We start from the raw sequence: 14,222 nt of genomic DNA, 5'->3' as shown, positions 1-14,222 counted from the left end.
CAAACTTACAAGTGCTGCTGATATTTTTATGCACCATGTCCATGATCATAGATAAATTATGACTCCAAACTGTGAATCTCTAGTTTCTTATACTAAAGTACATACACAGATGAAGCTTCAAAAGGAAATTTTAGGTGGCAAATTACAATGCATTTCAGTCATCCTAAGGGTATTTCTCCTCTTGGATCATTAATTTCTATGGCTTTAAAGAAAAAAACAAACTGGATCCTATTAAAAGATTACATTTCACAAACTCATATATTTTGTGATTCTGATATTGCAGAGGAAAGGACTGAGATCAGTCATAGATAATGGATTATGAATAATGAAATTTTAATGCTAACCCTTATATATATAATCCATAAAAAGAATAATTTTCAGTCAAATTTTCAGGTTGCTGGTATTTACATATCAGGAAAATTATATATTTGTCTTTTTATAAGAGCTGTCTCTGCTGTGTTTTTTATGTTGTTGCACTTACCTCAACCATCAGTTGAGACTGAATGTATACTGCCATATGGGTATTGCATTTGACGTGGTTTAGTGGTGAACAGTGGTTGAATCAAGTTGATGGTTTGACTTGGTGATCTTAGAAATGCTTTCCAACTTAATAATTCTATATTTCTATGATTCCATAAAACCTAAACCTAACTTTTGCAGTTCTTTTGAATTCTTCACTCCATCACCTTCATATTATGAATGAAAAAAAATGCCTTCCTTCCTGCCTTCCTGCCTGCCTGCCTCCCTCCCTCCCTCCTTCCCTCCCTCCCATTTCTTTTTCCTCTCTTTCTTCTCTTTCCTCTCTTTCTCTTCTAAGCACAAGAGTAGGAAAACAAGAAAGGGTGAATATCCCACTTTGAGGATGAGGAGTAAAAACCCAACTAAAACCATTTACCACCTTTTAAATTTATCTTGTGCTAATATTGAGAACTGATAAATAAGGATGGAATTCTGTATCTGTTCTGAATTTTATGTAAAGTTAAATTTCAATATTCTCTACAAAAACTTTTCTCATTTTGCTTCTTGTTTTTCACAGTTTTAAAAACATGGACAAAATTTCCTGTTTTATAGTCTTATAACAATTAGAAAGTGAATTTTCAATTTTCCCATCCAGAGGCATAGTGTAGGATAAAGCTTTCTAGATTCTGCTAAAATACTGGTATTACACTTACTCAAATTTGACTAGAAAGAATAATGTAATCTATTAAATGTTTTACTTGCCTATTACTGCAATTGCTTCTATTTATATATTTGTCTCTAGTATAGTAACAACAGTACTAAACAGTACTAAAATTGGCAGTTTATATCTTATCACAGAAAAAAAATAAAACCTTGAACATTAAACATGTAATTATTTCTATTGGACTTTATTATAGTTGGGCTCTTTTGTAGGTAAACAACTAAAGGAATTCTGTTAAACCAGAGAAGGCAGCTATGGAAATTTATTTTGTGACTGAGGCATCTTAGTAATTATGCAATTTATTTTTAAATGGAATAAGCACACATGAATTAAACTTCATAATGTTTTTTGTCTGGACCTATACCATTAAATGAAACACATATTTAAAAAATAGCAAAATATTTGTGTGCTGCTTGCAAAGCAATCGAAATATTCAAATTTATGATACTTAAAGCAGATAAAACACTTAATGGAAATAATGCCCCTGCTGAAATGCCTGAAGGCATTTACTAACTTAATTGTAAAACTTCATTATATAAGACAAAAGAACTGTACCTAGCCATGATACATTTGAAATGTTAGTTTATTTTTTTCCTTAGGTCCCAGGATAATGATTTTCCAGTTATGGGGAATGCTTCTGTGTAAATAGACTCTTCCTTCAGGAAAATAAGAAATGCCTAATAAACAAGCTTGGCATTTTCAAAGGCAATTAGTACGGCTTGAAATTAGATATGCAAATTAGCAATGCTCCAATAAATTGGTGGTTGGTACACAGATTTTTCTCTTTAGATTTACAAAAAGCACAATCCAAACCACAAAAGGAGTGAATTTATGCTTCATTTTACTTTAAACCAGTCTAGAGATTTTAGCATTCTACTCATGGTAAGTAGCAGAGTTGATTATGGTAATTTGAGGGTTTTTTCTTGTTTATGAGGCAGTAACCATAGTCCAGAGAAATAAATTTTAAGGCCAAAGGTGCTTATTCATCTCTATACAGCTTTTAATGTACTAAGTATTACTCTCAAATTACAGTCACTCTATAATGCTGGTTAATATATATGTTATTTTTTCTATTGTTGTTGTTATTGTTGTTGTTTTTGGTGTTATTAACATGTCTACCACTTTTTTAGACATAATAGTAACTTAATTAAAAATAATGAAATTTCTGAACAGGAGGGAAAGGTGAGAGACTCTTTCTGTTACATTATTCTAGAAAAGAATTGGGCTGATCAGGCCTCCAACCAGATTCAGGGATTTGTTCTTTGGTCAGAGAACAAGAACATTTAAGTAAGAATATTACTGAAAATTAGGGCTAGAGAAAATGGCTTGGAATTGTTCTTTTTTTCTTCAGCCCTATAACTTAAAATACTACTATAAAAGATAGGTTATGAACTGAGTTATTAAAAAGTTCACGAGATAACTCTGACCCCCACAATTTTAGTCTAAAATTTATATCTAAATTCTACACTAGCCAATTAATTTTAGTAAGGAACTATTAAGGATTCATAGATGATCCCAAAACTTCAAATATCCTACCTATGTGTACTAAAAAATACAGAAAAAAATTTGGAAAAATAAGAAGATCATACAGAGAGAGACATAGAGATGTAAATACAGCAAATGTTTCGCGGTTAAGAGCTTTCACTAGAACTAGGGGGAGGAAACTGATTAACCCTCTTACTCATAGACAAAAGATACTGTTGAAAATTTTTGAAACCTGCAACTGTCATATTTTCTGGCAATGATACAACTGAATGTCTCTCATAGGGATCCTATTTGGTAACTGTAGTTCCTCAGCTATTTCAGAAGCCTGTACACCCCTCATCCCCTTCAGCTTCTTCCAACTCTTTCTTTCTTACCTTGTTATTTTTTTTTTAAATTTTTTGTCTTCCTGGTTCTTCTTCCTCCTACTCTTTCTTTGATTTGCTTCTTTTGATGTCACTTAAGTTTGATAACACTCAAGTTCTGGTTCTCATGTTCATGCAAACTTTGAAAATTTGCAAGTAGTCTTGGACTAGCAACTCTGTAGAATGCAAAAAATTGTATTTTGCCTTCTTGTCCAAAATCTCTTTGTTGATGTACCTACAGATTGGTTTTTTTCTATGTAAAGTCCATTTTTACTAGACCTCATCAAACTCACTGGAGAGTTTTATCATTCTCTAAACACAAGGAAGCTTCAATCAGTGTTATGTCTCATAAAACCCTAGAGTATAATTCTCATCATTCTCTTCCGTATCTATTCATTGGTATTTGTCACTTATGTGGATTCTTCAATTATGGAAGATAATTTATGCTTAATGAATCATAAAGATCTTGTCATTTATTGTGCACTGTGCACAATAACTGACCAGCTTAAAAATATCAAACATAAATGACACAGAGACGAGTTTATAGGACCAAAGGGGGGGAAAAAACAAATCTCAGAGCTGAAGGTGATTTTAAAGCAAGTAATGATTCCTGAGTGAAATTCTGCCACTGCTAGCATCAGAAGAAAAATCTCTCAGATTGACTTGAAAAAATTTACTTGTGACTATTTATATAAAATTCAGGTAGAAGATGGGTGTCACTACACAGAGTAGCTCTGCATTCATAAATTAGAGTGTCTAAATGCCCTCTAGTTGTCAACCAAAACAAGAATTTACAAACTCAGTAGTGGATACACTGAAGAAAACTAAACTGCTTTCCAATTTTTCCAGAACTTCAGGGAGCTAATAATTTCACTCAACTGTAAGCTTGTGCCTAACATAAGATATACAAGTACTTAGTAATTTTGCAATTTAGAAAATTCTCTTTCTGGGAAACAAATAAGATCAACCTCTTAACAGACTATTAGCCTATGAGATTTTTCCATATGATTTTCACTATCTACAGTCCTTTCTTTCTTGTACAATTACCAACAAGGACAAGATGTCCAAAACCTCCTGGTCAAACCGATATTTTAATTATTTTGTAATGCTTTTAAATTCGATCTCTAGCAATCAGCTGCTGATGGGGGTCTACTTTTTTAAAAGAAGTCATGACTTTAGCCAGTCCTCAGAGATACAGGAAAATTATCCTCTCTAGTAGCCATTTAGATGCCAAGTTTCTGTTTCTACCTTTTTTTCAATAGATAAAACATTCTCACTGCATCCTGAGAGTCTTATGTAGTATTGCTCTCTAAAATCATCCTGAAACTTATTTCATTATGATGAGCACTTTCAAGACAAAACATGTACAGCAATATATCTGTAGGAGTATGGTTTATAAGGATACATTGGTCACAGTTATTCACAGTAAAGTAAAACTCAATGAATTTTAAAAGTTCTGTTATATAAACCATAATATAAAGTGTATTATAAAGAAAATAAAAAACTCTAGGGCTTAAGTTACTAACAGCTGGGACTTTAAAGAAATGGTTCAACACTGTTCAACCACCTCTGCTCCGTGTGTGTTTGCATATGTGGATTCTGCTGGTATATAGGATTCGCTATTTTTCCTCAAGCTGAACTGCACAGAAAGTCAGTGCTATTCAGAGTCTGAAAAAGCTGGTGTCAGAAGTGAAGGCTGTACAAACAGAGCCCAAAACATGGGCTGGGACCCTGGGAAGATAGATGGGCAGAGGTTTTTCAGGATTTGAAAGACCAGTAGATGTGCATGTGTCAGTATCTCAAGGGAGAGTTGGGGATGGGGGAAGTGATAATGGGGGAATTCTTGACTTTATAAAGTGGGAAAAAGAAAGATCTGCCTGAGTTGTTCACAGCTGGGAGTGTTGAGGGGGTTTAAGTGGGTGCTGGGAAGATCATTGCTTACAGATGTACCTCTGCACTGTGTGTGTGTGTGTGTGTGTGTGTGTGTGTGTGTGTGTGTGTGTATTTTTGGACATGCTTAGTCTTGCTGCCATAGGGTCATCTAAAGAGGAACATCAGCAAACAGAAGGGGGACAAGAGCTCCCCTAAATCCCAGATTTTGCCTGATGTTAACAACATTCATAAGTACATTACTTATTTAAAAAATAATTCTTTAACTGGAATGTAAACTGCAGTTTAAGAATTGGCAAAAAAATTGGTAAAATATTAATGGAATGAGACTTTCCTGTCCTGAAAGCATGAAGAAATTTAATCTCATTTTTGGGAGTTATTGAAAATTTTAAGTCAGTGCTAAAAGTATATGGTTATGATTATTTAATTAGTTACACTAATTAGACAGTAATGTCTAGTGAAGAAATTTACTTGTATCCACCAACTGCCCTTGGATTTGATTGTGATCTGGCTACCTTTAGAAAAGTTTTCTTTCATCCCATGTCTTTAAAACAATGGACAATGAAATTTTGAAGCTTCAAATGTAGAGGATTTGCACCTGAATAACTCATTTTGATGTGTTGAAGAAGATAGAGGATGTGCAGGGCTTTTAACTGTGGTTATTTCCTCATAATACTGGTATTTGACCATCAGTAACAGCAAATCATAAATAATATCCTCAAGCTTGGATTCAGATAGTTTTAGCTCTTTTTATTTTACAAACAAGATTGTAAAAATGGCTTAAGACACAGAAAATACATAGATACAGTATATTTTAGCAACATTACTATCACATATGACATTATAGCCAGCTATGTAGAATAGAAAAAAAAAGTAGGGTATCTAAGCTGTAATCACAGGCAGATAATGTTTGAAATAGAGGATTTTGTAAATCACTCCCTAAGATTTATGATATGGATTTTAAGTCATAAAATTTATTCTTACCTCAATAAGGTAATGACTAATTTTATATTGCATATATTCTGTGCTTACTTAGACTATTTTTTTGGCAGTGTTATCTTATAAAGATGGGTGTTTCTTTTTCCAAGTCATCCTGACTTTCTCTTCACTTGCTCCAGTTCAGTTCATCTTCATTACAACAAAGAACCAGAACTGTATACAGAATTTCAAATGAATTCTCAGTGGTGCCATTTATAAAAAGGTAACACTTGTCAGTTCCTCATGTGTCTGTCTTGGAATGTTCTGGCTGTATAACTCCCTATAATCACAAAGCTTACCCACAATTCAATTATTTCCAAATAATGAACACAACACCTTATAGCATTTTAATAGAACCTAGGATTGTAAATTTCCATTTCTAATACAATTTTGTCCTGTTTTTATCCTCTCATTCTCCAGTTTTTCCCCTTCTATAGTGATATCCTGTTTCTCTGTATTGATAATGTCTGAACTTAGTGCTGCCAGCAGACTTCATCACTACACTACCAGCTTTTGTACCACAGTGACTAATTGGACTAATTAGTAACACTTTTATCTGAAAACACAAATGGCTATTTATATTACAATAATAATCAGAATAAAACAGCAACATGTGGAATGGTATTAATGTTGATTATCCCTATAGGACTGACAGTAACTATATGTTAGATGGTTTTCTTAATAAATATTTTTAATTAAACAAGTATAAATTTCAAGAAAATACACTTGGATTTTAAACTAAAAATATTATTTAAAATTAAAATACAAAAAATTAGAATGAGCTAATTTCTAGACTTTATGCTTAAAGAAGCTTACAAAAAACCTTAAAATTAATAAATCTTCAGGATAATTTCATGGGAAGACTGAGACAACATACAGCTTTTTCAGTCTTCACATATAAAGATGATAGTGGAAGCTAACCACAGCCTGTCTGGTGCATCTTTCCCAGAAGTACGTCAGGTTTTTTTGTTAGATAAAAGATTTATGCTAAAGATTATCTTAAATGAGAAAACACTAAAAACACATTTCAATTTTCAAAATAAAGCTGCTTAAAATTTAGTTAAGCAAGCTGGAATTATGCAAAAAATAACAAAGTCTTGAAAAAATATTCTACAGAGAACAGACCTGCTAACAGAGATGGGAATAAAAAATCAAATTCAGCAAGATTGTAATTTTTGTATTGTACACTAGTTGCATGACTGATTAGAACTGAATGCTTATTTCATTTTCATAATCTGCATTATTGTTTTAAAAAAAAAAACAACTGTACTTTTTATAACTAATTTCAATGCACACAGCCCTTAGGAGAAATGCATATTAGGAAGCAAATAGTAATAGGAATAAGCTGTATCAATAGAGCTCTAATTCTAAACTACATCACTGATTAAGTGTTATTTTGCCAGTATCCAGATTATTAATGCCTGTAAATTGTCTTAACATCCAATGCTGACAAACAATGTGCATCTATAGAAGCAGTGTTCTACAAAATACTTTTTTTGATGGTACCTTCTTCCCTCCTCTCACTGTTAGATGCTATGGGCATGCTCTATCTACACAAAGGTTTTATAAGTGGACAGTGGAAAAATCTAGAAATATGGCCTTTTCAAACTTCCATGTTTATTCTTACTTCCCCACAGCTCCAGCAAGGAGCAGCAAAGTGGCTCTGCAAACCCAGGAGACTGAGGAGTGGGTTCACAGCAGACAGAGGGAAGGCTCGAGGCCAGCAGGGCACTGTCCTGTGCTGCTGAACAGGTTGAGCAGGGCAGCTCTGGAGGGCAGCAGGGGCAAACAGGAGTCCAGTTTCACCTACACACCCTTGGTGCATGACAGGCTCAGGGTGAAGACAGGAAGGAATATCTGGTGGGCAGGTTAGAGATAATCAGACTTTCAAGGCAAAGCCGCCAAGTCGGTCTGAGATCTTGAATTTTAAAGCAAGTCCCGAGCAGAAGAGGTGCTGAACCCTGCTGAGCATCACAGACTGCCTCTTGCACCTGCCTGAGGTGCCCACAGCCCACATCACCAGTGCCTCCTGAGGAGAAACAGCCCCAGAAAATTTTTCCCAGTTTTTCAAAAGGAGATTCTTCAAAACTTAAATTGAAAACTTAATTTTAACAAATTAAATCCTTTTGTACAGTTAACCCATTACTCCAATCTCATGAGAAATCTCAATGCATTTAAATGCATTACTAAGTAAAATATATTAATTTTAAATAAATTAAAACCTCCTAGTCTGAACCACAACAAAAGCACAATATACCAAAATTAGTTATAAAATGTTATTGTAGAAATATCTATAGATTTCTACAGATTTATTCTGAGTTCCTATGTGGCTTCAACACTTCTCATAGGTACTGAGAGAACAGATTATTTTTTATTTTTGATGGCATTATCAAAAGAAGAAACATTAAAGTTTGCACAGAAGCTGTTACACAGCTTTATAAAGGTTTATAAAGAGCTCTGAATTGCCTCTATTTCTTTGAGGAAGCCTAAACACTACATTGCTGTAGGTCAGTGATTAGGAATGTAACAAGATAATTGGTGTTTCCTCTGAAGGAATTAGCCATTACTGTTCCACACTATTTGGCATCAATTGCTAGTATTCTTCTGTAAGATGATTAGCACCGATATGCAAATCACTAGCATGAAGCAGAAAATACAGGATTTTTTAATGTTACTTTCCCCATAAACATCTCACTGATGTATCATACTCTAATGGCTTCTGGACTATTTCTTGTTATCTTTCTGACTTATTTCCTAGATGCAAAATAAGACACCTCTAAAAACTCGAGGCGGATGGAAAGAAGTCTGGCTCAACTCTCTTTAGTAGCAATAAAAATGAAACCTTTTATAAGATTTCAAAATAGGCGTTAGAAAAGTGTGATAAAACATGAATAAGAATCTACAGTATAATCTAAACTAGAAAAAACTCACTGCTTACAAAGCATGCACAGTACCCACAAAGAAAGCAACATGAGAAAAAACCTTTAGTTTCCAGAACTTATGTTATTGAATTTAGCATATCAGTCTAGTCTCTTTTAAGAAACCAATCCAGCTTCATTGAAACTTCAAAATTAAAGACAATGAAGCATGTTAAGTGAATGCTATCATGTTCAATATACTGAATCCTAGAAAATAATTACTTGTCTTGCTGAGAAGACAGATGCAGGCAATGCAACACTTCAGTGTTAAAAGAGACTGTCTTTCACAGACTATATAAAAATGTAAATGCCGGTGTCTTGCTCTATAGTAGATAATACCCAGCTTTACATCAAAGCTTTTTGCTTCAAATTATAAACTAGTGTCAGTAAAAATAGCATTTACAACATCATACTGCGTAGAGACTATTCATTGTTCCATGAATTCAGCATGGGAAAATAAAATGATATAATGTGCATGCAAACTGACAGCTAGATTCCTATCTAACCTCATGGCAAAGCATTTATTGTTTGTAAGAATGTAAAGAATACCATAGAGTGTTATAATAAAGGAATGTTGTATCTGACCCTTCAGCAAAATGCATTTTTATTCAATTACAATTGAATAGGCTGTGATTATGGTTTCTAGATATATTAGCAAAAGATATTTCAAAATATCTTTTTGATATTTTGATATTTGATATTTTGAGCTATCTAAATCCAAAGTTATTTGAATGCCTACTTAAAATCACAAAAATAATGTATCAGGTTAAAAAAAATTACAGGAAAATACTGTGTGATAGTACTCATCATTTTCTTGTTGTTGATGTTGTAGTAAGCATTTATTACTGAATGAAACATAATAAGTAATAATTTGTAAAATGATTTTACAAAGTAACTAATTCTAGGGAATGATTTGTAATGTACATATTCAACAACTATATCACACTGTGCAAGGAAGCTGGGGATGCACAGTGAGCTGGGAGGAGACCCCAGCTGACTCCAGCTGACCAAAAGGGACAATCCAGGCCATATGGTGTCATCCCTGGCATATGAAGCTGGAAGGAGAGGGAGACATTCAGGGTGATGGTGTTTCTCTTCTCAAGTCATCATTATATGTGATGGAGCCCTGCTTTCCTGGGGGTGCCTGAACACCTGCTTGCCTATGGGAAGAGGTGAATTAATTCCCTGGTTTACTTGGCTCGTATGCTTGCATTTTCCTTTATCTGTCAGCTGTCTTTATCTTAACCACCATGGTTTAAACCCATCCAGTGACTAAACCTCTGCAGCCACTTTTCCACTTCCCCACCACATCCCTGGTGAGACAGAGAGGAAAATCAGAAAAAGGTAAAAACCGTGAACACTAAGAACAGTTTAAGGAGAAGAGGAAGAAGAAGCAGGATAGAAATAATACCTGTAATGTAAAGAAATAAATAAACAAACACATAAATAAATAAATAAAACTAAACACAGGAAAAACAAGTGATACATCATACAATTACTCACCACCTGCTGGCCAATGCCCAGCCCTTTCCCAAGCACTAATCAGGGCCCCCTGGCCAGCTGTCACTAATTTATAGATTGAGCATAGTGTCATATGGTATGGAATATCCCTTTGTCCAGTTTGGGCTGGCTGTTCTGGCCATTCTCCACCCCAGCTTCTGGTGCAACTGGTAGAGAACGGGAAACTGGAAATTCTTTGACAGAGTACAAGCACTGCCCAGCAACTAAAACATCACTGTATTATCAGCATCATTCTTTTAGTAAACCCAAAATACAGCTCTGCAGCTGCTACTAGAAAAAAAACACATCTATTGCAGGCAAAACCAGGACATCAACCCGCATTTTTTCACTTTTATTCTTCCAATTCTTGCCCCCATCCTGGGGTATGTGAATGAGTAGCTTTACTTAGGTACTGACTGGCACTAATCTACACTTCCCTCCAAGAGTGGCATATGACTAAAATTATTAGACTAAATTTATCACTCACTTTATTTAGAATTTTTATAAGGCATTACATTGTGTTCCTTAACTTAAAAGTCATCAGGAATAAATATAATTATTTTTCAAAATATTTGTCTCTGCAGTCTTGTTTAAAATGTCACTTGTAGCTAAGAAAAAAAAAATTACATTTGTTATGATCCAATAAATGAGAGGTGTCTCTGCCTGAATTAACTGTAAAATGTCTGTGTTCCTAAGTGAAGTAGCCTGTAAATAATATTGTTATATGTTCAGTCTGTCTTGCAGGCCTTTTTCACACTTAAAATACTAAAGGTCAATAAGCATCATTTTCCTGAAACTATATGACTTGAAAGGATGACTTCCAGGATGATCTGCAATAGGATACTCAATTGGCACAAGTTATATTGATAAGGATTATGAAGGAGTCAATAAGAAGTCAATAATGTGGACTCTATTTAAAAGTAAATGGGAGACAGAGAAATGAACTAGAAAAGAGAGGGGGTCAAGAAAAGGAGAGAGAATGAGGGTGGGAGAGGGAGACAAGCAGAAGATAGTCAGCATCCATTGATCCAATTTTGAAGATCTTTTGGCCTTCCTTCAGCTTGAGCTTCTAGGTGTGAGGGTCCCAGAGTTTTCCTCCTGGGGGTACCACTTTTATACAGTCCAAGTTCCAGGTATCCAAAGAGGCTGTAGCCAGGCTGTTCCAGGTATCCATAGAGGCTGTTCCCAGGACCTGGGGTGAGCTTTGTTTGACCGGTGATACAAGCATAAGCAGTCACCTCCTTTCTCAAAGTTTGCCTCAGTGGGAATTTTTTGATTCGTTAACCATGATTTGCTAACCAGATCATCCTCACCATGCTTGAAATTAGTACCCTCCTGGTGTCAATTTCTCCTGCCTGTGTTTATCTCAAGTTCCTGCTGCGGCGGTTTATCTTATGGCAATTTCCTTTGGTGGCCTTCACAGTGTTCTGAGAGAGGCAACAGTATTCTTTAAGCACTTACAGCATTAAAAAGTTCCAAATTTCATGTTGTCATGTAAAAAGAAATGAGTTACCACTGAGAAATGAGGGAGAGTATGATTGTGAGTCAGAGGAAATGGATTAATATCTTTGACAACTAGATAATTTATTAAAATATAGCTATGAACTTGGTGGAGGTCCCAAAGTTCTGAATTATAGTCTCCTAAGCAGAATATCGGTAATCAAAAAGCTTCTATATTGTCATTGTATTTAAAATTTAAAAGCTATACAAGATTTTTTCAGACATTTTTTCACTGAGTGACTATGTTTACATGTGGGTAACATCCTAGACACTTTTAAATAAATCTAGTTTAGAATGTAAATTTCACATTTCAGTACATTAAAATATATAATTTAAGTTTCATATCTGAATTCCTTCATATTCAGCTCAGTCTTGCTTGGAAGAGATGAAATTATATTAAAACTAATACACGTTTTTCCAGCAATTAATTTCATGCTCATAATTTATTCTGAGCTGAGTCCAGACTACTGACTCCAGGCAAAGAGAAATAAATGTATATAGTGTGAGAGTGATTATAAGGAATAAGGATTTGTTCAGATTCTTGACCATATAACAGCACTATAAAATACTGCAGTCCCATTAATTACCCAAATAATGAAAAGAATATCTGGGAATATCATAGGTTTGATGGATTAGGCATTTTATATGGATACAATCCTGCAATATGTTTGCTACTAGAACAGAGCACTTCTCAACATTTGTGTTTAAGGGGAAAAGGTGAACGTAGAGACAATCAGAAATTTGAAATGTGGCTGAGGCACATTCTCTGCTCTTATCCTGCAGAGTCCCTGACCAGAGCTTACCTGGTTTGTCAACTGTTGTGAAGTATATGTCACAAGTATATGTTATACAAGACTCTAGTGCCAACTTGAAGGCATATGTTCACATCTTCATCTAGTGAAGTTACCTGTAAAATTTCAGTTTTCTTACAGAAGTTATCTGTGGAAACTGTTGTTATATGTCAGTCACTTTTGCCAGCCTTTTTCGTCCTTAAAGTGCCAAAAGGCATTCAGCACAATTTTCCTGAAATTACATATTTTGAATGCTATTTAGGATGGTCTGCAAAGGATACTCAAGTGACACAACTTTGATTGCTAAGGATTACGAAGGTTTTTTTCTGATGCAGAAGGTAACAAGACAAAGATGGTATGGTTCATTCATGTATGTTTAGTAGGCTCAAAAATTTCAAAGTTTGCCACTTGTGAGTCCAGGAGAAGACGATTTAGATTTATCACTTAAAGAAGGCATTGATGTCTGTGGTCACTAATCATATAGGTTGTTGTGAGGTGCCTCAGGGAGGCAAATATTTAGTTTCAGATAAGCATTGTTAAAGTGAGAGGCATGGCTGTAAGCCATGTATGTGAATTTTGACCCCTTGTGTTGGGAGATGGGCAGTGTGAGCCCTGAATTAAGTTGTCCCATCCCAAACTCCTTGTGAAGGGCAGCCCAGGAGTTCTGATTGGGTTTGAGTCCCTGGTGGTTTCTCCCTTGCTGTGTTTCTAGTAGTCCCTGACTCTGAACTCCACTCTAGTTCTGTCCCTCAAAACCCATCACCCTGCCTTTGTTCAAAGCTCTCTGTCTCTGAATGAGTTTGTTCCCATGCTGAATAAATGATTTCATGAACAGAGGCCCGTCTCTTTCCTGTCCCATGCTGGTTCTCAGTAACTGTAGCTTCCCTGGACTTGATCCTGCAGTGGCTGACTACAACAACAGGTGGATACTGTGGATGAGAAACTGCATAAGAACTGTCAGTCCAGAAAGCCAACCATATCCTGGGCTGTATCAAAGGCAGTGTGGCCAGCAGGTGGATGGAGCTGATGCTCCCGCTCACTCCTCTCACTCTAAATCCCTGCAGGCATCCTGGGTCCATAAAGGGGGCTCATGAGAAAGGACCCTTACAATCCAAACTGTTGTGTGATACCATTATTCTATGATTCTGTGTTCATGAGTGAGCTCATATGTATTTATATATATATATGTATTTATATATATATATATATATATTTTTATATATATATATATATTTATATATATATATATAAATATATATATACATATATGTATTATATATATATACATATATTTCAATATATGTATTTAAATGATGTGATCATTAACAATGAGAAGGGAGACCTTAGGGATATAATAGCTATCTATTATTGCATCTTTCATATAAACATCAGTTCAGTTTTCAGTGTCAATTGATAAAGCACATAATAAATTATTTGAAAAGAACAGGATATAAAATTATTATAAACCCACAATTTCCCTCCCAATGAATACATTCTGCAGCATTGTTGAAAATAATGGAAAAGCTTACAAAGAACTGACAGCATGGCCTCAGATTTTCTGATGTTCATTTAGTCTACCTTATTATCCTATGAAATGGGACAGTTCTTTAGAAACCAC

General features: G+C 34.9%; 1 long non-coding RNA gene across 1 annotated transcript in view; it reads left to right on the top strand.

Annotated features, from left to right (window-relative positions):
• Positions 1-13,523, top strand: part of LOC111925040 (uncharacterized) — a 61,573-nt gene extending 48,050 nt beyond the window's left edge. The window contains exon 4 of the long non-coding RNA XR_015284216.1: positions 13,209-13,523. This is a non-coding gene — a long non-coding RNA (uncharacterized LOC111925040). The remainder of the gene's footprint in view (positions 1-13,208) is intronic.
• The last annotated feature ends 699 nt before the right edge of the window (positions 13,524-14,222 follow it).

Source organism: Cyanistes caeruleus, chromosome 1 (assembly GCF_971803275.1).
Source record: "Cyanistes caeruleus chromosome 1, bCyaCae1.hap1.1, whole genome shotgun sequence".
Classification (NCBI taxonomy): Eukaryota; Metazoa; Chordata; class Aves; order Passeriformes; family Paridae; genus Cyanistes; species Cyanistes caeruleus.
Note: the sequence above shows the minus strand (reverse complement) of the source record. Positions and strands in the feature narration are given on the sequence as shown.